This window comes from Culex quinquefasciatus, chromosome 2 (genome assembly GCF_015732765.1).
Source record: "Culex quinquefasciatus strain JHB chromosome 2, VPISU_Cqui_1.0_pri_paternal, whole genome shotgun sequence".
In the NCBI taxonomy this organism is placed as follows: domain Eukaryota; kingdom Metazoa; phylum Arthropoda; class Insecta; order Diptera; family Culicidae; genus Culex; species Culex quinquefasciatus.
The window spans coordinates 106,632,550-106,659,736 of NC_051862.1; the positions used below are offsets into that span (position 1 = coordinate 106,632,550).

The 27,187-nt window shown below is 38.8% G+C and overlaps 1 protein-coding gene and 1 long non-coding RNA gene across 3 annotated transcripts in view; both read left to right on the plus strand.

Annotated features, from left to right (window-relative positions):
• The window catches only part of LOC119767372 (sideroflexin-2), a 200,272-nt gene that overhangs the window by 40,722 nt on the left and 132,363 nt on the right, over positions 1-27,187 (plus strand). The gene's annotated exons all lie outside the window — the stretch shown is intronic.
• LOC119767386 lies at positions 4,373-5,309 on the plus strand. The gene is made up of 3 exons (XR_005277483.1): positions 4,373-4,440; positions 4,496-4,726; positions 5,007-5,309. It is a non-coding gene; the product is annotated as an uncharacterized LOC119767386 (long non-coding RNA).

The following is a 27,187-nucleotide window of genomic DNA, read 5'->3' on the forward strand; positions in this document are numbered from 1 at the left end:
ACTGGTGGTGAGAGAAAAATTAAGTAGGAAATGGCGTTCACTAACATCTCGTTATAGATTTCCCTGCGGCAAGGACCACCTGATCAAGGTCGGTAGTGCATTTCTGGTGCTGCTGCAGCTTAGGCCTTTGCCTGTGGTAATCCGGGAAGAATTGTGGTAGCTGCAAAGGCGAAATATATGGGCTCGTTAAAGTTGCGGCACGGTAACGACCTGCTCGCAATAGATTACCTGTGGGACTGCGATGTCCACAAGAGAAGCATGGTCGACTGCTACAACAGAACAAATGCATCGTCTGAGAGGAAAGGCCGGCAAGAAACCACTGCGGCAGGCGATCATCTTCGAGAAGTTGGCTCTGTGCAGCAAGGCTGAACGATTTGCGGATCGAGAGGTAAAGCTATTTGATCTCCTGATGGTAGACCATAGCTTTAACCAACTTTCATCCCACTTTAATTTACATGAACAGCATAATAACAATCGAGCGAGAACATCAAGTACATCTGGACGTACGAGATTTACCAGCTGCTGTGGAAGCAGGCCAGGCGGAACCACCAAATCCGAAAGCCGAGACGTAGGTACTCGATGGACACCTTCAGCAAATCCTGTCCAGCCAGAATCAGATCAGTGATCAATAAGCAGTACTGGGACCAACAGCTCTTCCGGTAGTGCCGTGCCAAGCTCGCCCAACGGAACGATGACGATGGAATGGGCAGGAGTTCTGCCAAGTCGTATGTATCACGAGCAGCACTAGCAGCATTAGCGCAACTGTAAGCATAACCCCTGATAGCGGCTAACGCTTATGCAAAGGTTATCAGAATGTGTAACTGCATTAAACTGGGCGGTTTGCAGTTAGATTCGGCAGACACATAGCACCTCTGGTGAGGAGGTCGTGCAGATCTATATGTTTTGGATAACTGCGCATTTGACACATTCTGTTGCTCCAGACTTCCAGTTTCGGAAATACATCATCAAACAAGTGGACGCAGGTAAAAATATATATAAATGATAATAAAAGTTCTTAAACATATGTAATTCCTAGTTTTTTTTTTTTCAAATTCCCTTAAAAACACATCAACTTATTCTTTTCGAAAAAAAAGAATTAAGAGAATCTGACAAATAATAAATTTATGTTCAAGAATATGATCAAATTCTAGCACCATTCAAAATTTAAATTAACAATTTTGCAAATACTAACTATTTGTGAAAACATCACCACCATATTTTCAAACCAACAATTTGACAAATCGTTATTATTTCCCATAAAGTAATTTGATGTTTCTTTATGTTCACTAAATCATCCTCGTTCATCCGGGCGCCCGGATGAACGAGGATGATTTAGTGAACATAAAGAAACATCAAATTACTTTATGGGAAATAATAACGATTTGTCAAATTGTTGGTTTGAAAATATGGTGGTGATGTTTTCACAAATAGTTAGTATTTGCAAAATTGTTAATTTAAATTTTGAATGGTGCTAGAATTTGATCATATTCTTGAACATAAATTTATTATTTGTCAGATTCTCTTAATTCTTTTTTTCGAAAAGAATAAGTTGATGTGTTTTTAAGGGAATTTGAAAAAAAAAAAACTAGGAATTACATATGTTTAAGAACTTTTATTATCATTTATATATATTTTTACCTGCGTCCACTTGTTTGATGATGTATTTCCGAAACTGGAAGTCTGGAGCAACAGAATGTGTCAAATGCGCAGTTATCCAAAACATATAGATCTGCACGACCTCCTCACCAGAGGTGCTATGTGTCTGCCGAATCTAACTGCAAACCGCCCAGTTTAATGCAGTTACACATTCTGATAACCTTTGCATAAGCGTTAGCCGCTATCAGGGGTTATGCTTACAGTTGCGCTAATGCTGCTAGTGCTGCTCGTGATACATACGACTTGGCAGAACTCCTGCCCATTCCATCGTCATCGTTCCGTTGGGCGAGCTTGGCACGGCACTACCGGAAGAGCTGTTGGTCCCAGTACTGCTTATTGATCACTGATCTGATTCTGGCTGGACAGGATTTGCTGAAGGTGTCCATCGAGTACCTACGTCTCGGCTTTCGGATTTGGTGGTTCCGCCTGGCCTGCTTCCACAGCAGCTGGTAAATCTCGTACGTCCAGATGTACTTGATGTTCTCGCTCGATTGTTATTATGCTGTTCATGTAAATTAAAGTGGATGAAAGTTGGTTAAAGCTATGGTCTACCATCAGGAGATCAAATAGCTTTACCTCTCGATCCGCAAATCGTTCAGCCTTGCTGCACAGAGCCAACTTCTCGAAGATGATCGCCTGCCGCAGTGGTTTCTTGCCGGCCTTTCCTCTCAGACGATGCATTTGTTCTGTTGTAGCAGTCGACCATGCTTCTCTTGTGGACATCGCAGTCCCACAGGTAATCTATTGCGAGCAGGTCGTTACCGTGCCGCAACTTTAACGAGCCCATATATTTCGCCTTTTGCAGCTACCACAATTCTTCCCGGATTACCACAGGCAAAGGCCTAAGCTGCAGCAGCACCAGAAATGCACTACCGACCTTGATCAGGTGGTCCTTGCCGCAGGGAAATCTATAACGAGATGTTAGTGAACGCCATTTCCTACTTAATTTTTCTTTCTCACCACCAGTTTGACCAGGAATGCTGCTAGGGGAACTTGCACATTCACTCGTTCCGCTGGCCGCACAAGTCCTGAATGATATTTTCATGTAGCAGCTCCTGGGTATAGGTCTTGGCCACGTACCGAAGCGATCGCTCGTAATCGAAAACAGCAAAATCTTCTGTCTCGCTCCTTTGTAATGAACACCGCCTTCCGAAGCAACCAACGCCTGACATTCCGGATCAAACTCCGGCTTGAACACTTTGCTCTACATTTTATCGTCCTGCTCGCGTTCTCTTGACATTTCTGCACACGGTCCTGCGAACTCCCCTCGACGACGAAAGAATCCGGTGCCAGCCGCAGTTCTATCGGTTGTCCAAGTTCCGATCACCGTAGTTACGATCTCGCTGCTGCTAGTGGTCAAGCTCGGTCTCTGTCCAGGAACAAGGGTCCGCCGCGGGTCTGCGAGTGGCGCCTTCGGACGTCGAACATGGTCGTTCATGCTAAAATAAAAGAGTCTTGCAGTTGATACCCCTTTTTCCCCCTTTTTACTTTTTATTTACTTATTTTCGCCAAACCATTGGAGCCGGGAAAGCGATATACACAGAAAAAAATATGTAATTGTACACTGCATGGAAACAATGTTTCACATGTAAATTGGCTCTATGTAACATTTAAATTCAATGTAAATTGATATATCTCATGTAAAACCCGTTAATGTAAATTTAAATTCAATGTAAAGGCTCAATAACATGTAAATGTGTACCTGGTCGACACATTTGGAAGCTTCAAAATCATGTAAATTATGAATTCAATGTAAAAATTGTCTAATGTAAAAAAGAATCAATGTATTTTCCGATTACCGCAATGTTGTGAAGGCTGACAGCGGTCAAAAGCAAAACACATTATTTTAGTGGTTGCAGGTGAAACGATCAGAGTTAGAGAGCAGAACATAATTATAAGCCAAAGGCGAAGTGTAAACAAGTAGTCTATCCTGCTCATTCGTAATGTAAACATCAACTGACATGAGCAGGATATACACTTTGTCGTTGGTCAATTTATATTGTTTTTCTTAATTAGTCAGATTAGAATATTTCATAGAGATGAGCTGATATGAGTTATCGCTGATTTCAAAATAATCGGCCTTTAATTAGGCAACATGCTTTTCTTATGAATCAAGCTTCAAAACCCCTCGTCGTCAGCTTTTGCCGCCGAGCGTCGGCGCCGCCGCCTTGGCGGTGGCCGTGGCGGCCGGAGAAACGTCAAAGCAACCAAAACAAAACAAAGCAAAACTGCGCTCTGTTGTGGATCGCGAAAAAAAAAATCGTTCGTGGTTTTTTGCATCTTTAAAGGTAAGTTTGTTGTTTATTAGAACATTCAATGTTATATGTTGTTCAGTTTTTTATTTCTTCTATTGCTAGCAGAATCTAGCGTTGTTTCCGTCACCGTTCCTCAAATGCCCGTCTACAATCGACGACGTATCGTCTGCCCCGGAATCTTCTGTCTCGGAGTGACTTTCTTTGGTGGAGATTTGTGGACAGGAGAGAGAGTGCAACAACTTTAACAACATGCTGGAGCAGATCAAGGTGCGCTGGGTGCAAGCCAGCAAGGTGCTGTTGAAATTTTGTGCTATTTCCGCAAGCGACAGTGACATCCAGGACTTACGGTTCCGGTTTCAAAGCTGGCCATACTGGCGGCCGTCGAGGAGGCGGACTCGACGGGGTGGACAGGATGCAAGCGAGTCGTCTGGCAGATACTTCCGATCAGAAGAGGGTGTGCGCACCGGTGAACTTACCGAGCAAGAGCTGGCCCAGCTGAAGGCCGCGAAGATTCCCAAAGGGAGGAAATGTAAGTTTAGCGTAAGTGCAGATTTGATTTTATGTGACAAAGAATCTACATTCAGGGAAATCTTCGGATCGGCGCGATCCAAATCGGGATGATTCGGCCAAGGAGAATGAGAGCGTGCTGACGAAGTTGACGCTGGACGTGTTTGGCGTGTTTGAGGTGGAAGACACTCCGGACTCGCCCGAGGGATGTGACCGAAGTGGTTCCCCTCCGAGAAGAAGCCAAACAACACGAGGCGACGCGTCTACCGAGCAACCAGGGGATGGTGCATCCGTGCTATTGTGAAAATGTAAGTAAATAGTAAAATTCCGAGCTATCGTAGCCGCGAGGTTACGGGTTTCGCCTAGTAAGCGGGAAGGTGATGGGTTCGATTCCTGTCTGGCTCGGCGAAGTCAGATCCCTTCAAAGAGCAAATCTACTCACTGGAAATACTGACCGGTAGGGGATGAGTTTCGACTAGCGGCGTACTGGATTTCCAATCCAGAGGTCGTGAGTTTGATTCTCGTACCGGGATGATAAAGTTTAAATAATTGTAAAATTTTACTAAAAATCTCCATTTTCCTCCTCAGATTCAGCAAGCTGGGCAACGTGCAGGCCTTTTGCAAAGAGTGCGACGAGATATTCGGCACCAAGGGCGCTCTCAACGAACACCAGCTCACGCACAGCGACGAAAATCGACGTCACGTTGAATATGACCACGGTCTCCACCAGAAGTTGGCCGAATAGGTTCAAGCAAAAACTGCCAAGCATTAGAGGGTGTACGATTTAACGCAAGTGAGTAATTGTTGAATAAAAAATGTATTAAAAAGTGTTAACATCACCAAAGGGGTTCATTGGGTGAAATTAACGATTGTAAATTGATCAATACAGCAATTGCTCCGTTGAATTTAGAATTCAAAAATTATACTGAATTCTAGATTCAACGGAGCAAAAAAAAATTTTGGTTGGTGTAAATTTACATTAGATACATTGGAAATTTACACGATTTCAAAAGATTTTCAATTCGAACATTTACAATGAAAGTCATGTAAATTTCAATGGATTGGATAAATATACATCATTTATCATGATACCTTTTGGTACATGATAAATAATGTAAATTTACAGAAATATTTTTTTCTGTGTAGAGGAGAAAGGCAACTCGCGACAAAATTTTGAGGCTAGGAATTTTGACAGGTATGAGTTTCATAAAGTATTCGCCTCTTTTTCTCTTCCACAAAAAAAATGGGGACAATGTAGCTGTCAAACTAGGCCAAAATGTTGAAGTCACTCACAAAATGAACTTTGAGTGATTTGAGTTCATTTCTGACGTCACGATTTTCTCCTCTATCTCCGTGCGCAAAACAACTTTAATGGGCAAATGTCAATATAAAAGGCCGACCCTGCTCACGAGAAGGATAGACTCTTTGTTTACGATTCGGCATTGGCCCATTTACATTGTTTTGCTAGATTTGGATTAGTTCAAAACTTAATCACACAAAGATTTAATTTTTTAACCGTGCACAATTTCACCTAATTATCTTAACCGTGTACCATTTGGTTTGATTTATTTTTGTTTTGACGTTTTTTACGCTGCATCCTTTCATCGCGTCCGTGAATATTTTTTTGGTGCTTCGCTAGTGCACTGCAGTGAAAATTATATTAAAAAAAATGATGCAATTTCTGGACGCGCAGTAAGATCTCGATTGCATCGGTAACATTTGCGTTCTGCTGCGGTTTCAGCGGATTCAACACGAAGACGGGGACCTTGTTAGCCTCTTCTAGAAAATCCTCCCGGACTAGAGGGAAGTGAATGCGGCGGCGGTTTGTGTACGTCATCACGATGGAGCAGGACCAGGACGGAGGGAAGGGCCATTCTGACGCCTGCAGCAGCAGGATGGTGATTGCAGTAATATGGTATGTTTTATATGCGAAATTATGTCATTCTCGAATTGCTTTTGTTTGATTGCTCTCCTCCTTTTTCTCAGGTCTTCCCGAGCCAGCGCCCAACGCTGGCCCAAGGTGAAGGTCGAGCTGAGGCATCAGCAAACTCCGGATAGTTTGCCAACTCAGATCACCCAGACGAAAGTGAGAATTCGAACCAGTAAACGCCGAGGCAGTGCCGCTAAAGTTGGAGGGCAAGCATGACGCGAACAGATAGCAGATTTGACAGCTCCAGGACACCAAGTGTAAACAGATTCCAGTAGGGAGCATGGACATCGAACACACCCAGTAGCTGCTACAGGAGGTGGGCGTGCAAGCCGGAGGTAGAACGATCCAGATGATCTGTGGTGAGGATCAGTCAGTTCGAAATGTGCTGCAGGTTGCTCACCGACAAGAACAGCTGACAAACGTCTCCTAATAACGGGGTGGGTTAAGTTGGTGAAGGCGGCGAGTACCCTCTGAGAAATGTAACGCTCCGATCAGTCTGATGGTTGAATAAAATCAGGCTTACAAGTTCCGATCGGGGCGTTAAATTTCTCAGCGGATAGTAGCATCGAACCCAAAGTTACGAACAGCATTTGTTTATCGAAGGCGCCAACCGCAAGTGACTTTGCATCAGCTGATGACAGCATTGAAAGCATAAACAAGTTAACCTAAATTCCTTGTTTCAAGGATAGATACTTAGTGTTTTTGTTTTTCTTTTCAGATTCTACTAGAAATGATCTAACGTAGCCAGAGATTTGCCATAGAAAATTAAAAATGTATATATTGCAAAATAATAAAAAGCTTTTATGAAAATGAAGTTATTTGGTCATGCAATATTAAAATTCGAAATTCCTTGAAATCCCAATAAGAATTATTTGACTTGAATGCATTTCAAATTGTGTCAACTTTTTCAGAAATCGTAATTTACCATGAAAAACTGCTAAAATAACTATTTAAAACCATTAAAATACCATTTGAGAAATGGTGAAATCCCTAAAATATATACGCAAAAATGAACTTTCAAAAGCATTTGATGAAGCTTCGCTAGAAGAAAAAATCAAATAGTGAATATTGCTAACAACATATATGGGGAATAGTTCACTATTTGAGAGACGGTGAGGAATTAAAAAAACGATTTACCAAATAGTGGCTACACTATTTGGTAAAATGTTGATTGAATTTTTAACAAATGATTTTCAAACGGTTTTTTTCTATGCGGGCCGGATGAACGAGGATGATTTAGTGACCATAAAGAAACATTAAATTACTTTTTGGGAAATGGTGACGATTTGTCAAATTGTTGGTTCGAAAATATGGAGTTATGTTTTCACAAATAGTCAGTATTTGGAAAATTGTTAATTTAATTTTTAAATGCTGCAAGAATTTGATCATATTCCTGATTATGAATTAATTATTTGACAGATCTTATGTTTTTAGGGAGCATACAACATGTTAAAATTTTAGTGTAATACCTCGTGTAACACGTTGTTTGTGTACATAGGACCTTTCCAAATATGCTCTATTTATATATACATTTATTTTTATTCAAAATTCTTTCTGAAGAAACTGTTTCTACAAAATCAGAAAATAATATATATATACCATGCATTTTTAATCTAAATGAAGTATAGACATAATTTTAGTTAAAAAAACATAGTTTCATAGCATCCTAAACGGGCTAAAAATTTGCTGGTGACATAAATTTTCAACTACATGGCCTTATTTTTATGTTTAATTATTACAGTCCAGACTCGATTATCCGAAGCCTCGATTATCCGAAGTTCGATTATCCGAAGGTTTGTATGGGATTTCGAATAATCGAATCACAAACAAAAATTTGTTTTTTCGTTTTTTTCTTTTTCTTGTTTTAAACATCAAATTTGAGTTCTGCAACCCCATTTTAGTAAAATTTGAATAGTTGATTGCCTATTAAATAATAAAATGCATTTTTTCAATATTTCAACACCGCCATATTGGCCGCCATCTTGGATTTAAAAGTTTTAAATCACTTTAACGTAATTTAGGGGTCATACTTACCCAGTCACGACATTCTAGCAGGATTCTAGCAGAGTTCTCACTGAGCTGGATATTCTTACAGCATTCTAGCAGAAATTTTCCACCGTTCTAGCAGGATTCTGACAGAATCAGCTCTGTTAGAATATTTCGTGACTGGGTAAGCTCGACAATAAAAAATTAGGCATCGACTTTTTTCGTGGTACGATCATCCGAAGTTTTGATTATCCGAAGTGAATTTTTCCCAAACCTTCGGATAATCGAGTCTGGACTGTACTAACTAAAACCGATTCTTAACCATTTTCATAAAAAAGTTTCATGTGTTTCAATATCGTTGGTACCATCCAAGTTTTTTTTCCAGCTTGTATGCAACATTGATAGATCGACTTAATCGAATTAATGAATCAGTCGACATAAATAACCAAACCCCCTTTCAAAAATCTGTCAAAACCGCCAAAACAAAAAGCTGTCTGAGAGAGATAGAAAAATAACAAATTTTGCTTGTAATTTTGTGTTCGTTCCGTTGGAAAATCGGATTCTTCGCGAGTGGTTCCGACATCGCCGACCGGAAACTCCCATCATGGACAGTTGGTGATCCCGCGGGTCAACAGCAAGCTGATCAGCAAGAACAACTATTGCCTGGGGCGCATTTTGGACTCGGGCGAGCCTCCGGATGCGCTCAAAGCGGCCCGGTCCGTACTCAACTGATGATCCGTTCGGCATCTTTGACCAGTTTGACACGTTCTACTCCACGATCGACAATGCGGACCAGCTGTCGGGGACGACCCTGTTCCGCGCGAAGAAGGTTTCGGATGAGCTGGTTTAATCGGAGCTGCCGCAGGCGGACCGGTTGCCGGCGCTGACTGCGGTCAAAATGCTGATGTTCTTGCTCGGCGGTCTCGTGAAAGCCATCGAAGCTCACGTCATGGACCGCGTTGGAGGGTTGATGAAGAAGGGTGGAGGCGGAAGGACAACGATCAGGTTGAGGTGGTGGACTAGGACAACAAGTGGAACCAGTGCATCGTGCAGCTGTGCAATCTGTTTCAACTGCCGTTGAAGAAGCTGTGGGATCCGCCGGTTTGCGAGGAGTCGTTTGTTGTGTTGGTCGGAACATGTTTCGTTTAATTATTTTAATATGATCACAATCTTTCGTTTTTAGCGTAATCTGCGACATCTGCTACCGTACGCTGGAACAGTCGTACGTCAAGAACTGCGTATTTCAAATTCTGGGTACGGCCATCAAGCGCTACAATCTCACATTGTCCTTTCCGGTGCGAATCCTGCAGATTCTGGAGCACTGCGAAGCGTCTATTGCGCCGATCGCTGGCGGCGTGATGCTGCTGTACGAAGAGTTTGGCTTCGCTTCGATCTACCCGGAGTTGATCAAGGATCGGGCGGCTCGGTGTGGAAGCGGCCGACAGCCATACGGCAATGCACATGAGCCAGTTTACGCTGGATCTGGGAATGCTCGCTCCGAAGCTTATCATTCCACATTTCCACAAAGGAACCGAAAGTGGAAAGCAGCAGAATGAGCAGTTCCAGTGCCGGGCGAATGAACTGTACGACGCGCTGACGCGGCAGGACATGGTGACGGCGTTTACGCGGGGTCACGTCAAGCTGGACCTGTTCAAAGAGTGAAAGAGTAAGTCGATTTTTTTTATAGCGTTCCGTTTTGATAAACTCACGGTTTGAAATTGTAGCAAGTTCGTGCTGTTTAGTAGCAACCTTACCGGCAAGTACGAGAAAATTGTGCTGAACAAAAAGATCGTTCAGAACTGGCAACTGTTGTATCTGTTGTAACTTTTCAAAATTGCGAAACCTTGGATTTCAAATTCGAGTGTTTTTTCAAATAAAAAATGCGGAATTTAGATTTACTTGTATGCTGTGAAAAGCTATTCTATAAAGCGCGCACGCTCTCTCACTCTCTCTCCCTCTTTTGTATTTTTATATTCGCTTTCGCCCAACGCGCGCAGCGATAAACGCTGAAACTTGAAACGTCAAAACTCCTCTTGCGGCGCATTGTTGTGGTTCGTTTCGTCGTGATCGTCACGGTTCGCGATTGTTTATCCGCATCTTCACTGTTTTCGCGTTCGTGTGTTCTGTTTTCAAAAGTGAGTGTAAATAGAACTGCCTCCCATGAACACAGCAAGTATTGGCTGCGTTTGTTTACACCCGTGAGCAGCTAGAAAAAAGTTCCCTCCTTCCGTCCAGCGGGATCAGAGGAGGAGGAAAAAAACACAAAGGACACAATTGAGTGGTTTTCCGGATCGTTTGTTTTCAGAAGTGTCTGCTAGAAGTGAGTACTACGTAAAACTCCAGCAGGTTTGTTTACTTCCCGGAACTGACCGTTCGAATCAACCATAACAAATCAATCGGAAAACCACGCAAGTTTTATTAAATTTTAATGCAAACAAACATGTTGTTTCAGATTTTGATGAAAAGTACCTTTTCAGATTTGCGATCCGACCCCGGCTGCCATCAACAAGGACGCGTTTTTAGCGACAGATTCTCTCGGGTTATCCCGGATTGTGTAGACCTGATCGTGTGCATTCTAGTCGACAATGACAAGGACGGTCGTGGGCAAGGTCGTCGCGGTCAATTAGATAAGTATATTTAGCATATCTTTCCTCCTCCTCCTCGCCCTTCTCTTGAGCAAAATTTGAAAGGGTTGATACTCTTACGGCCTTTCATTCCTTGTGTTTTAGTGGGAATAAAGGCCATAAGAGCATATCGTACCCCCCCTTTTAAATGTTGCTCCTGTTTTGTTAAATTTACCTTTAGGAATTGATACTTTGTGATTTCTTTTTCTATTCTACAGGACTGAAATCCGGATATCAATCTAGGTTTCTATGTAGCAGAAGAAACCTAATTGTCCCTACAGTTTGGGACGAAAGGATTATTCTATAGCAAAATTCAAATCAGTCTGGGGCCGCAGTTGATATTCGGTTGACAGAGCTGCCAATAGAACAAACGCTGTCCGAGTGTCTTCGGCTTAAGAGGAAACATTAATCAGAATGTACTGGTATGTATGTTGAGGAGTTTTTTTTTGTTATTTCCATTTGCTTTTTCTTTTCCCATCAAACATAGTTCGGATAAATCAGAAGTACCGTCAACTGGGGCGAATAGGGACACATGGGGCGAATTGGGACAGCAGTTTTAACCATGTTAGAGCACAATATTTTTATTTTTCTGGTTGGTTTCGGATAGAACAGACTCAGACAAACAAAATGTGTACATTAATTTTCAAATTTAAAACCTTAAGTGCTCTAAACAATGCTGTCCCTATTCATACTGTAGTCCCGATTCACCCCAGATGACGGTATTTTGTTTGATTTGCGCTTTCAAATTATGTTCTCTAAATTCTCTCATTGCAAATGTGAAACTCGATTTATTTGCAGATTTTGTATCAAGGATGTAATTTATTCAACGTAGAGTGGAATATCACCATTGGATTTCGATATTGTATTGTAAATAAGTACTTTTGTTTTTTCAAGGTATGCACCTGAAGCTTGCTTTGATCTGAAACTGAATTTCGTCAACTGCGACAAGATGGGACAGCGGTCCCATTTGGAACTAAACAGCTGCGCTTTCTTCTATCGCAAGAGATTTCAAGTCGAGCAGAGTACCTGATTGACGACGTCCACAGGATGGCGAAAATGGAACTGGCATCGAAAATGCTACCGTTGTGCTGGATCTTGATCAACTTCCTGCTGCGAATGTCTCCTTGAGATTAGTTGAGCTTAGAATTAGAAATGCCTTATTCTTTTCCGCAATCTCTCTCTCTCCTTGAATTAAACACCAGCTAGATAATTAATATAAGATAATTCGATCATTGTACTGCTAAAATGACAAAATAAATTAAATTCTTTGCTCAAAGTAAAACTGCAGTGTTTTTTTGCTCAAAATTTCGAAAAATCTTGGACAAGCTGATCTTTTTTCAAATTGTTGCAATCATTTCCCAAAATGTAATGCGCCATGAAAAATCACTAAAATAACTATTTAAAACTATATAAATACCATTTGAGAAATGGTGAAATCCCGAAAATATATACGCAAAACTGAACTTACATAAAGCATTTGACAAAGTGTCGCTAGAAGAAAAAATCAAATAGTGAATATTGCTAACAACATATATGGGGAATAGTTCACTATTTGAGAGACGGTGAGGAATTAAAATGATTTACCAAATAGTGGCTATACAATTTGGTAAAATGTTGAATGAATATTTAACAAGTGATTTTCAAACGTTTTTTTCTATGCGGGATACCGTTGCTAACCACCCTCAATTCAGATGGTCGAACTTTATGAAAAATGGTAGGGTACCATTTCCGATATAGTATTTTTAAAGTTTTCCTACCATTTTTCAAATAGTGGTTACGATCTCTGAAATGGTGAGAAAACCATAACACAAAGTTTTTTTAAGGTTCTCGTTTATGCGGGAATTCCCGTACTGCAGAATTCTGCAATTCTGCACGAAATCGGCAGCAGAGCGTTCCCGTACTTTTCTGCAACAAAAGTAACTTTTCTCTCAGTCAGAACTTCTGCAATGGGAGGGACAGAAGCAGAGACGCATCGAGCTCTACAGGCTCAATAAAAACTCCTTACCTGCTCTGAATGGTAGAACAGAGCTAAGCTCTGTATGCAGCGAACAGAGCCAGCTCTGTATGGGGAAAAATAATATTGATTTGCATATATCTCAAAAACGATAAGTTTTAGAAAGTTGACATGTTCTAGAAAGTTGCTGGTACCAAAAGGTTCTATATTATTGTCTCAGACGTCATTACAATTTGATTGATTTAGTTGTGCAAAAGAAGAAAAAACTATTTATTTTCTAAGATACAAGGTAACGTCATGATTCGAATTCCCGGACGCTTCGAAACCCGGACACTTCATCTTGTTTTATCAATTATTTGGATATAAGTTCGCATTATGAATGTCAAAACTGTGTTATTTGATGAACTCCAACATCAACGTTCATTTAAAGTTTGTTTGAACGCTGTAGTTAATGCCAAAACAATTAAATACAATAAAATTATAAGTTTACCAAAAAATGCGAAACATTTCGCTTGAAATATTTCATAGGCGTTCGAAGCACCGGGAAGGCAAAGCAGAAATTTATGGTTACGATTTCCTTAAATTCTAGCAAATTTTATATAAACTATCGATTGTTTTGATGTTAACAGCTTATTTGAGATCTAAAGAATGCCATTCATTAACATTTCAGTCCAAATTTGTGCGATTCATAAGTAAAATCGAGTGTCCGGAATTCGAAGCAAAAGTGTCCGGATTTCGAATCAGCGTTTATCAGTGTCCGGGATTCGAAGCACAACAAGTCATCTTAATTTTGAAATTCTGATGTAAAATTGTTTGAAAAGACATATTTTGCATGCATTTTCTTGAAACTGACTGTTTATACTACATCCTGATGATATTTCTACATTTCCAACTTATTACATGATTTTTTGCCAGCTATAACAAAAATGATATGCTACTAAGTGTCCGGATTTCGAATCATGACGTTATAGAATATTTTTGTTTTCGACAAAGTTGCTCAACTACCAAAAATGAACAACTCTCTCGAAGACACCAAAGCTCTATCTTCAATAGATACCGAAATAAAAAATAAAAACTATTTTCATAATAAATACGGCTTGCGTCAAACACAAAGCGACCGCGTCGTAGGCACAGGTAATATGAGGCATGTTTGGTAGAAATCGTCTGAAGTGAAAACTAGTATAGCAGAGTGTTCATAGAGAGTTTTTATGTTAAATGCTCTCGTCTGGATGGTTGAAAGAAATTTCAGATAAAATTATACAAATTTATAAAATTATATTCTTTTTATTGTACTGGTAAGTAATTATGATTAGAAACAATAAAATTATTTTACAGCTATTTTTATGTTTGTCTTGACAAAACAAATGTTTAACCAAATTACAAGTTTCGTACAACAAATTAAGATAAAAAACAATTTCGAATACGCAAGTTAAAAAAATTAAAACTAAATCTTCTAACAATTATTTTAATTTTATAAAAAAAAATCAGTTAACATATGTTTAACCTTATAAAGATTTCAGGAAACTTTGCCATTTTATTTAATTCAACAGAAAAAAACTATATTTTTCAAGCAAGATAACCATAAGAAAGTTTTAAGCTCTAAATAATCTCTATGATATTTTTTTACATTTTGTCACCTTTTTTAAATAAAATAAGAAAATGAAATTAAATAGCAAAAAATATTTTTTCTTTATTTCTCAAGCCAGGAAATCAGTGAAGAGTTTCAAGCTCTAAATGCTCTCTATGGAAATTTGCCATTTTATTACCTGTATTCTACATATTTTTTATTTTTCAAACAAAGGAAAGCAGTGAAGAGTTTTTAGCTTTAAATGCTCTCTATGGAAATTTGCCATTTTATTACCTGTATTCTAAATATTTTTTTTATTTTTCAAACAAAGGAAAGCAGTGAAGAGTTTTTAGCTTTTAATGCTCTCTATGGAAATTTGCCATTTTATTACCTGTATTCTAAATATTTTTTTTATTTTTCAAATAAAGGAAAGCAGTGAAGAGTTTTTAGCTCTAAATGCTCTCTATGGAAATTTGCCATTTTATTACCTGTATTCTAAATATTTTTTATTTTTCAAACAAAGGAAAGCAGTGAAGAGTTTTTAGCTCTAAATGCTCTCTATGGAAATTTGCCATTTTATTACCTGTATTCTAAATATTTTTTATTTTTCAAACAAAGGAAAGCAGTGAAGAGTTTTTAGCTCTAAATGCTCTCTATGGAAATTTGCCATTTTATTACCTGTAATCTAAATATTTTTTTTTATTTTTCAAATAAAGGAAAGCAGTGAAGAGTTTTTAGCTCTAAATGCGCTCTATGGAAATTTGTCATTTTATTACCTGTATTCTAAATATTTTTTTATTTTTCAAATAAAGGAAAGCTGTGAAGAGTTTTTAGCTCTAAATGCTCTCTATGGAAATTTGCCATTTTATTACCTGTATTCTAAATATTTTTTTATTTTTCAAATAAAGGAAAGCAGTGAAGAGTTTTTATCTCTAAATGCTCTCTATGGACATTTGCCATTTTATTACCTGTATTCTAAATATTTTTTTATTTTTCAAATAAAGGAAAGCAGTGAAGAGTTTTTAGCTCTAAATGCTCTCTATGGAAATTTGCCATTTTATTACCTGTTTTCTAAATATTTTTTTATTTTTCAAATAAAGGAAAGCAGTGAAGAGTTTCTAGCTCTATATGCTCTCTATGGAAATTTGCCATTTTATTACATGTATTCTAAATATTTTTTTTTTTTCAAACAAAGGAAAGCAGTGAAGAGTTTTTAGCTCTAAATGCTCTCTATGGAAATTTGCCATTTTATTACATTTATTCTATTTTTTTTTTTCAGGAAATCAGTGAAGAGTTTTTTGTTCTAAATGCTCTTTATGGAAATTTTGCTATTTTTTTTCTCAAGACAAGATTTTAACATCAATTGAGTTGAATAATGTAATTAAATTTAAGTTGGACAAAATAAATCGATAATATACTGACTGAAATCCGGATATCAATCTAGGTTTCTATGTAGCAGAAGAAACCTAATTGTCCCTACAGTTTGGGACGAAAGGATTATTCTATAGCAAAATTCAAATCAGTCTGGGGCCGCAGTTGATATTCGGTTGACAGAGCTGCCAATAGAACAAACGCTGTCCGAGTGTCTTCGGCTTAAGAGGAAACATTAATCAGAATGTACTGGTATGTATGTTGAGGAGTTTTTTTTTGTTATTTCCATTTGCTTTTTCTTTTCCCATCAAACATAGTTCGGATAAATCAGAAGTACCGTCAACTGGGGCGAATAGGGACACATGGGGCGAATTGGGACAGCAGTTTTAACCATGTTAGAGCACAATATTTTTATTTTTCTGGTTGGTTTCGGATAGAACAGACTCAGACAAACAAAATGTGTACATTAATTTTCAAATTTAAAACCTTAAGTGCTCTAAACAATGCTGTCCCTATTCATACTGTAGTCCCGATTCACCCCAGATGACGGTATTTTGTTTGATTTGCGCTTTCAAATTATGTTCTCTAAATTCTCTCATTGCAAATGTGAAACTCGATTTATTTGCAGATTTTGTATCAAGGATGTAATTTATTCAACGTAGAGTGGAATATCACCATTGGATTTCGATATTGTATTGTAAATAAGTACTTTTTGTTTTTTCAAGGTATGCACCTGAAGCTTGCTTTGATCTGAAACTGAATTTCGTCAACTGCGACAAGATGGGACAGCGGTCCCATTTGGAACTAAACAGCTGCGCTTTCTTCTATCGCAAGAGATTTCAAGTCGAGCAGAGTACCTGATTGACGACGTCCACAGGATGGCGAAATGGAACTGGCATCGAAAATGCTACCGTTGTGCTGGATCTTGATCAACTTCCTGCTGCGAATGTCTCCTTGAGATTAGTTGAGCTTAGAATTAGAAATGCCTTATTCTTTTCCGCAATCTCTCTCTCTCCTTGAATTAAACACCAGCTAGATAATTAATATAAGATAATTCGATCATTGTACTGCTAAAATGACAAAATAAATTAAATTCTTTGCTCAAAGTAAAACTGCAGTGTTTTTTTGCTCAAAATTTCGAAAAATCTTGGACAAGCTGATCTTTTTTCAAATTGTTGCAATCATTTCCCAAAATGTAATGCGCCATGAAAAATCACTAAAATAACTATTTAAAACTATATAAATACCATTTGAGAAATGGTGAAATCCCGAAAATATATACGCAAAACTGAACTTACATAAAGCATTTGACAAAGTGTCGCTAGAAGAAAAAATCAAATAGTGAATATTGCTAACAACATATATGGGGAATAGTTCACTATTTGAGAGACGGTGAGGAATTAAAAAAATGATTTACCAAATAGTGGCTATACAATTTGGTAAAATGTTGAATGAATATTTAACAAGTGATTTTCAAACGTTTTTTTTCTATGCGGGATACCGTTGCTAACCACCCTCAATTCAGATGGTCGAACTTTATGAAAAATGGTAGGGTACCATTTCCGATATAGTATTTTTAAAGTTTTCCTACCATTTTTCAAATAGTGGTTACGATCTCTGAAATGGTGAGAAAACCATAACACAAAGTTTTTTTAAGGTTCTCGTTTATGCGGGAATTCCCGTACTGCAGAATTCTGCAATTCTGCACGAAATCGGCAGCAGAGCGTTCCCGTACTTTTCTGCAACAAAAGTAACTTTTCTCTCAGTCAGAACTTCTGCAATGGGAGGGACAGAAGCAGAGACGCATCGAGCTCTACAGGCTCAATAAAAACTCCTTACCTGCTCTGAATGGTAGAACAGAGCTAAGCTCTGTATGCAGCGAACAGAGCCAGCTCTGTATGGGGAAAAATAATATTGATTTGCATATATCTCAAAAACGATAAGTTTTAGAAAGTTGACATGTTCTAGAAAGTTGCTGGTACCAAAAGGTTCTATATTATTGTCTCAGACGTCATTACAATTTGATTGATTTAGTTGTGCAAAAGAAGAAAAAACTATTTATTTTGTGAAGAGTTTTTAGCTCTAAATGCTCTCTATGGAAATTTGCCATTTTATTACCTGTATTCTAAATATTTTTTATTTTTCAAACAAAGGAAAGCAGTGAAGAGTTTTTAGCTCTAAATGCTCTCTATGGAAATTTGCCATTTTATTACCTGTAATCTAAATATTTTTTTTTATTTTTCAAATAAAGGAAAGCAGTGAAGAGTTTTTAGCTCTAAATGCGCTCTATGGAAATTTGTCATTTTATTACCTGTATTCTAAATATTTTTTTATTTTTCAAATAAAGGAAAGCTGTGAAGAGTTTAGAAAGTTGACATGTTCTAGAAAGTTGCTGGTACCAAAAGGTTCTATATTATTGTCTCAGACGTCATTACAATTTGATTGATTTAGTTGTGCAAAAGAAGAAAAAACTATTTATTTTGTGAAGAGTTTTTAGCTCTAAATGCTCTCTATGGAAATTTGCCATTTTATTACCTGTATTCTAAATATTTTTTATTTTTCAAACAAAGGAAAGCAGTGAAGAGTTTTTAGCTCTAAATGCTCTCTATGGAAATTTGCCATTTTATTACCTGTAATCTAAATATTTTTTTTTATTTTTCAAATAAAGGAAAGCAGTGAAGAGTTTTTAGCTCTAAATGCGCTCTATGGAAATTTGTCATTTTATTACCTGTATTCTAAATATTTTTTTATTTTTCAAATAAAGGAAAGCTGTGAAGAGTTTTTAGCTCTAAATGCTCTCTATGGAAATTTGCCATTTTATTACCTGTATTCTAAATATTTTTGATTTTTCAAATAAAGGAAAGCAGTGAAGAGTTTTTATCTCTAAATGCTCTCTATGGACATTTGCCATTTTATTACCTGTATTCTAAATATTTTTTTATTTTTCAAATAAAGGAAAGCAGTGAAGAGTTTTTAGCTCTAAATGCTCTCTATGGAAATTTGCCATTTTATTACCTGTTTTCTAAATATTTTTTTATTTTTCAAATAAAGGAAAGCAGTGAAGAGTTTCTAGCTCTATATGCTCTCTATGGAAATTTGCCATTTTATTACATGTATTCTAAATATTTTTTTTTTTCAAACAAAGGAAAGCAGTGAAGAGTTTTTAGCTCTAAATGCTCTCTATGGAAATTTGCCATTTTATTACATTTATTCTATTTTTTTTTTCAGGAAATCAGTGAAGAGTTTTTTGTTCTAAATGCTCTTTATGGAAATTTTGCTATTTTTTTTCTCAAGACAAGATTTTAACATCAATTGAGTTGAATAATGTAATTAAATTTAAGTTGGACAAAATAAATCGATAATATATTTTATTGTCGATTATGTTTTTACTAAATTTCCATAGAGAGCATTTAGAGCTTAAAACTCTTCACTGCTTTCCTTTGTTTGAAAAATAAAAAATATTTAGAATACAGGTAATAAAATGGCAAATTTCCATAGAGAGCATTTAGAGCTTGAAACTCTTCACTGATTTCCTGGCTTGAGAAATAAAGAAAAATGGTTTTTGCTATTTAATTTAATTTTCTTATTTTATTTAAAAAAGGTGACAAAATGTAAAAAAATATCATAGAGATTATTTAGAGCTTAAAACTTTCTTATGGTTATCTTGCTTGAAAAATATAGTTTTTTATGTTGAATTAAATAAAAAAAGAAAAGTTTCCTGAAATCTTTATAAGGTTAAACTTATGTTAACTGATTTTCTTTTTATAAAATTAAAATAATTGTTAGAAGATTTAGTTTTAATTTTTTTAACTTGCGTATTTGAAATTGTTTTATATCTTAATTTGTTGTACAAAACTTGTAATTTTGTTAAACATTTGTTTTGTCAAGACAAACATAAAAATAGCTGTAAAATAATTTTGTTGTTTCTAATCTTAATTACTTACCAGTACAATAAAAAGAATATAATTTTATAAATTTGTATAATTTTATCTGAAATTTCTTTCAACCATCCAGACGAGAGCATTTAACATAAAAACTCTCTATGAACACTCTGCTATACTAGTTTTCACTTCAGACGATCTCTACCAAACATGCCTCATATTACCTGTGCCTACGACGCGGTCGCTTTGTGTTTGTCGCAAACAGTATTTATTATAGAAATAGTTTTTATTTTTTATTTCGGTATCTATTGAAGATAGAGCTTTGGTGTCTTCGAGAGAGTTGTTCATTTTTGGTAGTTGAGCAACTTTGCCGAAAACAAAAATATTCTATACATTGTATCTTAGAAAATAAATAGTTTTTTCTTGTTTTGCACAACTAAAATCAACCAAATTGTAATGACGACTGAGACAATAATATAGAACCTTTTGGTACCAGCAACTTTCTAGAACATGTCAACTTTCTAAAACTTATCGTTTTTGAGATATATGCAAATCAATATCATTTTTCCCCATACAGAGCAGGTAAGGAGTTTTTATTGAGCCTGTAGAGCTCGATGCGTCTCTGTCCCTAGGTTAGAAGGAGAAAAGCAAGAGAGAGAGCATTTATTTTTGCTCTCTCTATTTTTGACATTTTGCAGGGGTGGGACAATAACAGTAGGGGCCCTGCACTAAAACAGAAATATAAAGTCCAAATCCAGCTGCAAATGCGCTGTAAAAGCGCTTTTGATGCAGATGTGAAAACTCTTTAGCTTTTACCCGCAGCTGGAAATGCGCTGTTAGTGCTATACAGTGACTTAATTTAGTGCTGAATGGTTACTTGGGTAGTTTATGTATGTTTTTGGTAGTATTTGGCCTATTCTACCACCTCCTATCATTATATTTTGCCTATCTAATTTTTTCATGTTTTGTTACAGTAACTTTTTCATGTTTTTGCTTGTTTTTCACACTTTCTAATATAAAATGGCATCATTATCATTCAAATTGTAAAAAATGCGTAGAGGCATAGTCTGGGACACTATAAAAATTACTGCATACTGTTTTTTACATAAAATATAGGAAATGTTGTAAATAAAATGTAATTTTTTAAAACATTGGCAAAGTCACATAAAATCAGAGCTGCGGAGTCGGGTCATGTTTTAGGCGACTCCGACTTTCTGAGTTAAGCCGACTCCGGCTTTCAGCTTCATACGTCCCCTTCGACTCCAACTCCGGCCTGCCAACTCTAGCCGACTCTGACTCCGACTCCGACTCCAGCTTTTAACAAATTGTTGACTCCGACTCCGACTCCAACACTAAATCAGTATTAAGAATATCTAAAAAATGTTTAAATAAAATCTCCATTCCTCTAACTATCCCCCACCTATTAGATATTTTGGAGGTTATTTTGCAACTTTCCTTCAGTAGACATAGACGATTCTTTAGGCACCTGCAAACTCTGTTCACAACTTGGAATTAATCAGCTTTTCAAAGGTAGGCCACATCTCTGCTTAAAATAGCTTCACACTATTATGCTCTAATAACGAAATAAATGAAATGAAATGAAAAGTATTGATAACATAACTCACATGTTTATCTCACACATGCGCGTATACCTGTAAACCGGGGTGACATTGATGTTTAGGGTTACATTGATAAGTTGAAGTATTTTTTGCACATTGATAGTACAAAATGATTTTGCAAAATCAGAGTATTTCAAGAAGTAAAATTTGATTCTGTTTTTAAGAATAATTGTAATTTTTATTTAATTAACCCAAAATTTACATTACTTTTTTACTAAAAATTGGTAAACAAGTAAAAAAAACATGTTATTGTTATATAAAAAAATGGGAGAGCTAGACTTCATAATCGATTTGACATATAAAATCATTTTAGGCTTTAATTTGTAAGACACACAGAAACTATCAAAGTCACCCACCCTGGTATTAAAATAAACAGTTTACTTAACTGTATTCCAAAGCTCTACTGAAATTTATGTGAAAATACATAAATTGACATTTTGTAATCCAGCCACGAATCCAGCCCAGTATTACTGCGCATGACAGGTAAACTAATTGAACTGAAACTGAAACGGTACAGCAAGCATTGATTATCTTCATAATTTCAAATAAAATTGAGATGATAAACATCGATTCTAAACCTCTCAAGGTGGTAATTCTTTAATTAAATATTAAAAAGTAAATTTGGACACAAATCAATTGTCTTTTTAGACATGGCGCATGCTCGGCATGAAGTGCTTCAAAGGCACGCTTTACCCAAAACGACCCTCCATTGCATTTACGGCTTTTACTACTCAAAACTTAGTAAAACTCAATTGGCCAAAATTTATGGCAAGCACCCATCTACGATTTAAAACTGGATTGAAAAGTACGACGAAACAACGGTTCCAGCCTTGGTTCCAGCTCAAGTTCCGCAAGCCAATAAGCTTTACAACCGTCAATCGCATATTGCATGCCGAAGGATACAGCTGGAAAGTTCTGAAGCGTCGAGCGGGACAGTTGCGGACTCAAGATGTTACCGGTATCAAGCTGAACTATCTGTTGTGATGTGTGACATTCATAATTTGAGTTTCTTGACGAGCTTACTATTGAAAGGCTTGTATGCATATCGGAAGGAAAGGGGTAAAGAAACAGCTTTACGAACAGCAGAACAAAGGAGAGGGAGCGTTTTCTTGGGGCTTTTCTTCACCCTCTCTGGCTTGCTTTCGCTGCCGCTGCTGCCCATTTGAAATTTTTCTTGACCGATTCCTTCCGAAGTGCATATACCGCTGAAAGGTTGAATATTGAGGACCAGGGGTACGCTCCTATTGGTGTCGGATCGTGTTCCGAGGCGAGTTTACTCACCGCCCAAGAGCTTCAATGCTGAGTTTTCTGGGCGTTAACGGATTGCACGAGTCGTTTTCCGTGGGAGGTACCTTCACATTCAGCATTAGTTTTTATTGTATTGATATATGAAATAAATGTTGAAATGAAGTTTAATATTTGGATACAATTGCATTTAAACGTTAAAGGCTTATTCTTTTGCCTCGTGCTTCCTGATGGCTCGTTCAATGCAGACAACCCATTATGTAAGCACGTGGTTCGTTTGCGTTGTTTGTCTCTTCTCCATTCACCGACTGATCACGCGCGAGAGGTACGAAGCAGAATCGACCTCATCACATTGATCCAGTATCAGTGGTGTCACGGTTCGCTTATGAGCGTATCACAACCACTCAATCGACGAACCTATCGATTATCGAGTGGGTCTGAACGATTCGCGAACCAAAATTTCGATCATCATTTCTCTGCTCGCTTGCCGCTCCAATCTGAACGGAGTAAAGAGAGCGTTCAGCGAACGGTTCGCCAACGGAGAATATAGGCACTGATAGAAAAACTTATTTGTTTTTATTCTTCACTCCCACAAAATTGTTCAAATTTGTTAACGATAAAGTTATCAAGGGACCATCCCTAAACTACGTGGACACCTTAGGATGAGGGGGGTGGGGGGGCGGTGCTATGGCAATTAACCACGTTCCATGAAAAAAGATTTAATTTGAAAGGAAATTGTCTACGATGAGGGGGGTGGGGCGGTTGATATTTCCAAAAAAGTGTCCACGTTTGTGGATGGTCCCCAAGGAACCAGGGAGTCCTCTGTTGACCCAGGACATAAAAACATAATATAAAAAAGTTATGCGGGTATGATCTGCAGTCATAAACCGCAGACGTCTTGCTTATTACGGCGGTGGACCCACCGATAATAAATCCAGGGAGTTATTGGAAGACCCAGGACATCCCAATGAGTTGTTGCAGCCATGCTCTGTAGCCCTCCATAGTCACTTAAGCTGTCTGCCGTAGCCTTCTGTTGTCAAAATCATGAAATGTTTTTCTCTGAGTTCTGTTTTTAGCTCTTCTTGCGAACCGCTCATTGATGGTCCCTCTCACTCTAATTCGCGATGAGAGAGCAAGGGTTCATGCGAACCACGGCAGGCGTTTGGATCTTGGTTCGCTCGTGCTTGGTTCGCAATCATGAGCGAACCACACCACATGACGTATCGTTTGAACCACGATTCGAGTGAGCGAACCGTGACACCGCTGTCCAGTATACATTCTGGTTCTCCGTAGCTCGACTTATCAATTTTAAACCAAATATCGTGTGGACAGCAAATTTCTTTTTGTAAGCAGGAAATAGTCAACTAAATAAGAAAACAGATGATTAATGACAGATATTTTCATCAAACAGAATATTTAACGGTTGCTATGATCTTATTTTTTTTAACAGGCCGCACGTCATGCGGTCATACCACCCAGGCGTTTCGTAAAATCACTGGAATTGATATTATCTAGATACGTGCAATACATGTTTTAAACATATAAGTCATGATAAAATTCTTACCGGTTACCGGTAGAGACCCTAAATAGGGAGACTGGTCTAAGTTTGCCAAATCGATCTGGCAACATATGTTTTGAGCTTGACAACACTGATAAGTTTTGCTGGGCGTAAAGGCAAAAGCTCGTTTGGATACGTCAAACTCGTGTCTGTTTGGGTACGTCAAATTCACTTCGACCAGTCTCCCTATTTAGGATCTCTAGTTACCGGTAGAATAATATTTGAAAAAAATCAAGTTCTATCAATGTTACCCCGATTTATGACATTTAAGGGTGCACAGCAACCAAAAAAGTTGTTGTCTTCTTATTCCAAAGTTTTCAAACTTACGGACCCAAATGGCCTAAAACAGCCATATTTAAAGATTTGTTCAACGATATTTGTAAGGATCCACACTTTTAGATTTTTGTAGAGAAATAGTAAACATTAAGGAAATCGATGAATTTTATATATTCAATGATGATTTCAAAATAAGTTGCAACTTAATTTTGATATTTTTTGTCAGTTTCAAATATTTACAACACGACTCTTTGTTTTCTTTTATTTATATACAAAATGAGCATGTTGAGTTCCAAGTAATAGATTGATATAGGGGAAATTCTCGTATGTTTGACAGGATATGCACTCGTTCCTAACTTCATCCAATTTGAATATTTTCACTATTTAAACAACTAATTTTGCAAAACTGTTGATAGAAACTTGTTTGCTCACATCCTATTGAGCTATTTATTACTTGATTTCAGTTGAAAACGCTTTTTATGAAAAATGTGTAAATTTGGAAGGTGCAATTTCGGATGGTTGAATATTACCTCTTTTATGGTGTAATTTTACCTCACTGAAAAGGTGACATTGCACCAGACAAGTAAAAAATTACTCATTATCAGAAGTAGAATTACACATTTTTTCTGACATAAAAGATGTACCCCTTCGCAGATGTAATATTACCATGATTTTTTTTACTGTGAACATCAATGTGCTGAAATGGCCAGAGGCGTACTAAGGCCGGGTGTCACCCGGGGCGGGCTGCCCGGTGTCATGGAGGTCATCGGAAGTCGGATTCCCGGAAGTGTCCACCCTAGGAACTTCCTTTCTGCAGTTGAACCGTCGAACTGAACTCGCGCGGATGCACAAAGCCGGCGAGTCGTTCCGTTGTCGATCGAGAGCTCCTGTCCAAGTTCCCCACCCCGCTGCCCCATCGCAGCTCGACCATTTCCGAGCGACTATCCAGCCGTGGAAGTCATCGGGAGTCGGATATCCGGAAGGAACTTCGTCCAAGCAGTTCACCCGACGAATTGCTCTCGCGCGGATGAACAAAGCCGGCGAGTAGTCCCAGTTCAAGCGTTCCCGATCCAACCCGTTCCGAGCCGAGCTCGCGAGCAAATGCGTTTGCGCGCGTGTATGTGTCACCGATCAAAAAAGTGACGCAACGAGAAGTGTCGTTGGCCATCCGAGGAGACGAACTTTTCCAGACGAAGCGCTGCGACCCAGCAGCACAAAACAAATCCTCGACGGGGCTAGCGGGGAGCGGCCATGGATCAAACAATGAAGAAGAAGTTGACATATGCGTTACAGCAGCGACACCTGGCGGAACAGAAGGTGGTGTTTGTAGAGGATCTTCTTCTGGGTTTGTACCAACCCACGCTACCACAGCTGACAACCCTGTACGACTTCTTGTGTGCAGCGTTCCGAGAGTACAGCCAGCACCACCTCACGGTCCTCGAACTCATCCCAATAGAGGACCTCGCTCAGCAGGAAGCTGAATTCGAGAGGAACGATGCGAGTTTCTACAATGTTGCCACTGTGGTGGCAGAAATGCAGATCGAAGCAGAGAGAAAGCCAACATCAACCCTGACTTGCAAGCAAAAGTATGGCTGAAACAGATGCATATGGCCTGGGAGGCCAACCAAGTAGACGTTCATAAGCCAGCACCGAGCCACAAACTAATCCAGAACCAACAGACGGCTCCCACGAGGCCGATTGTCATCGAGTCCGCCAGCGAATCCCTAACAATCCTGAGCTCGGACCAGCCGAGTGCAGCCGATTTCCAAACAGCGAGGGATATCAACGCGATCCCGAGTGCGGACACCAGGTTCGACTCTCTCGAGGCAACCAGTTGCAAGTCTAAGGTCGTCACCGCCGAATCGGAGTCAGTCCGAGCGCAGCCAGCAGTGGTTCTGTCCATCCAAGTTTTTCGTGACTACAGTGACTTGTCCAATTTAGAAGCTGAAACCACCGTGCATACAGAGCCGCAGCAACAGGAAGTGGTGCGATGCTCCAACGACGAAGCTGACCAGCGCCATGTCTGCAGCGATAGTGGCCTCCAACGTGTGGTCCAAATCCACAATCACAGCCAAATCCAGATTTGCCGCCTCCGGATCGCATCTATCCCGAACTTTACGACTCTGATGACCGTCCCGGAGAACCAACCGCTTCTGCAGGCCGCGGCTAGGGCACCAGACAAGTGTGAAGACCGTCGATCAGTGCAAGACCGTATTACCACCTCCCAAACCCCTCCAGGAGCAGCAGACGGCAACTGCGGAGCCGGTCGCCATCGAATCCACCTACAAGCTTGGCAGCGATTCCCGGCCAAGCCAGAACGCGGACCAACCGAATTCAGTCGCCTCCCGACTAAGTGAGAAAGGCACCACGAACCCGAGTGCGGACATTAAGTCCGACTTCCCCGATGAGAGTAGCAGTGAGCCGACGTATCCAACCGGACACTTAAAATACGTCACCATCGAAACTGAACCCGACAACGTGCTGCCAGCAGTGTTCCCGTCCAACCATGTTCCCCCACACAACAGCGAACTCAAACCAAAAGCGACCGTGAAGACTGAGCCACTACAACCTAAAGTGGTTCAAAATTCCGTTCACCACGGCGAGCCAGAACAATGCCGTGTCCACAGCGACAGCGGTCTCCAGAAGATGAACCTACCAGAATCTGAGCACAAGCCGAACTGCTTCCATCAGATCGGCAGTTACAACATGGACTTTGCGATGGTGATGACCGTCCCGGTGTACAAACCGCTGCCGCAGC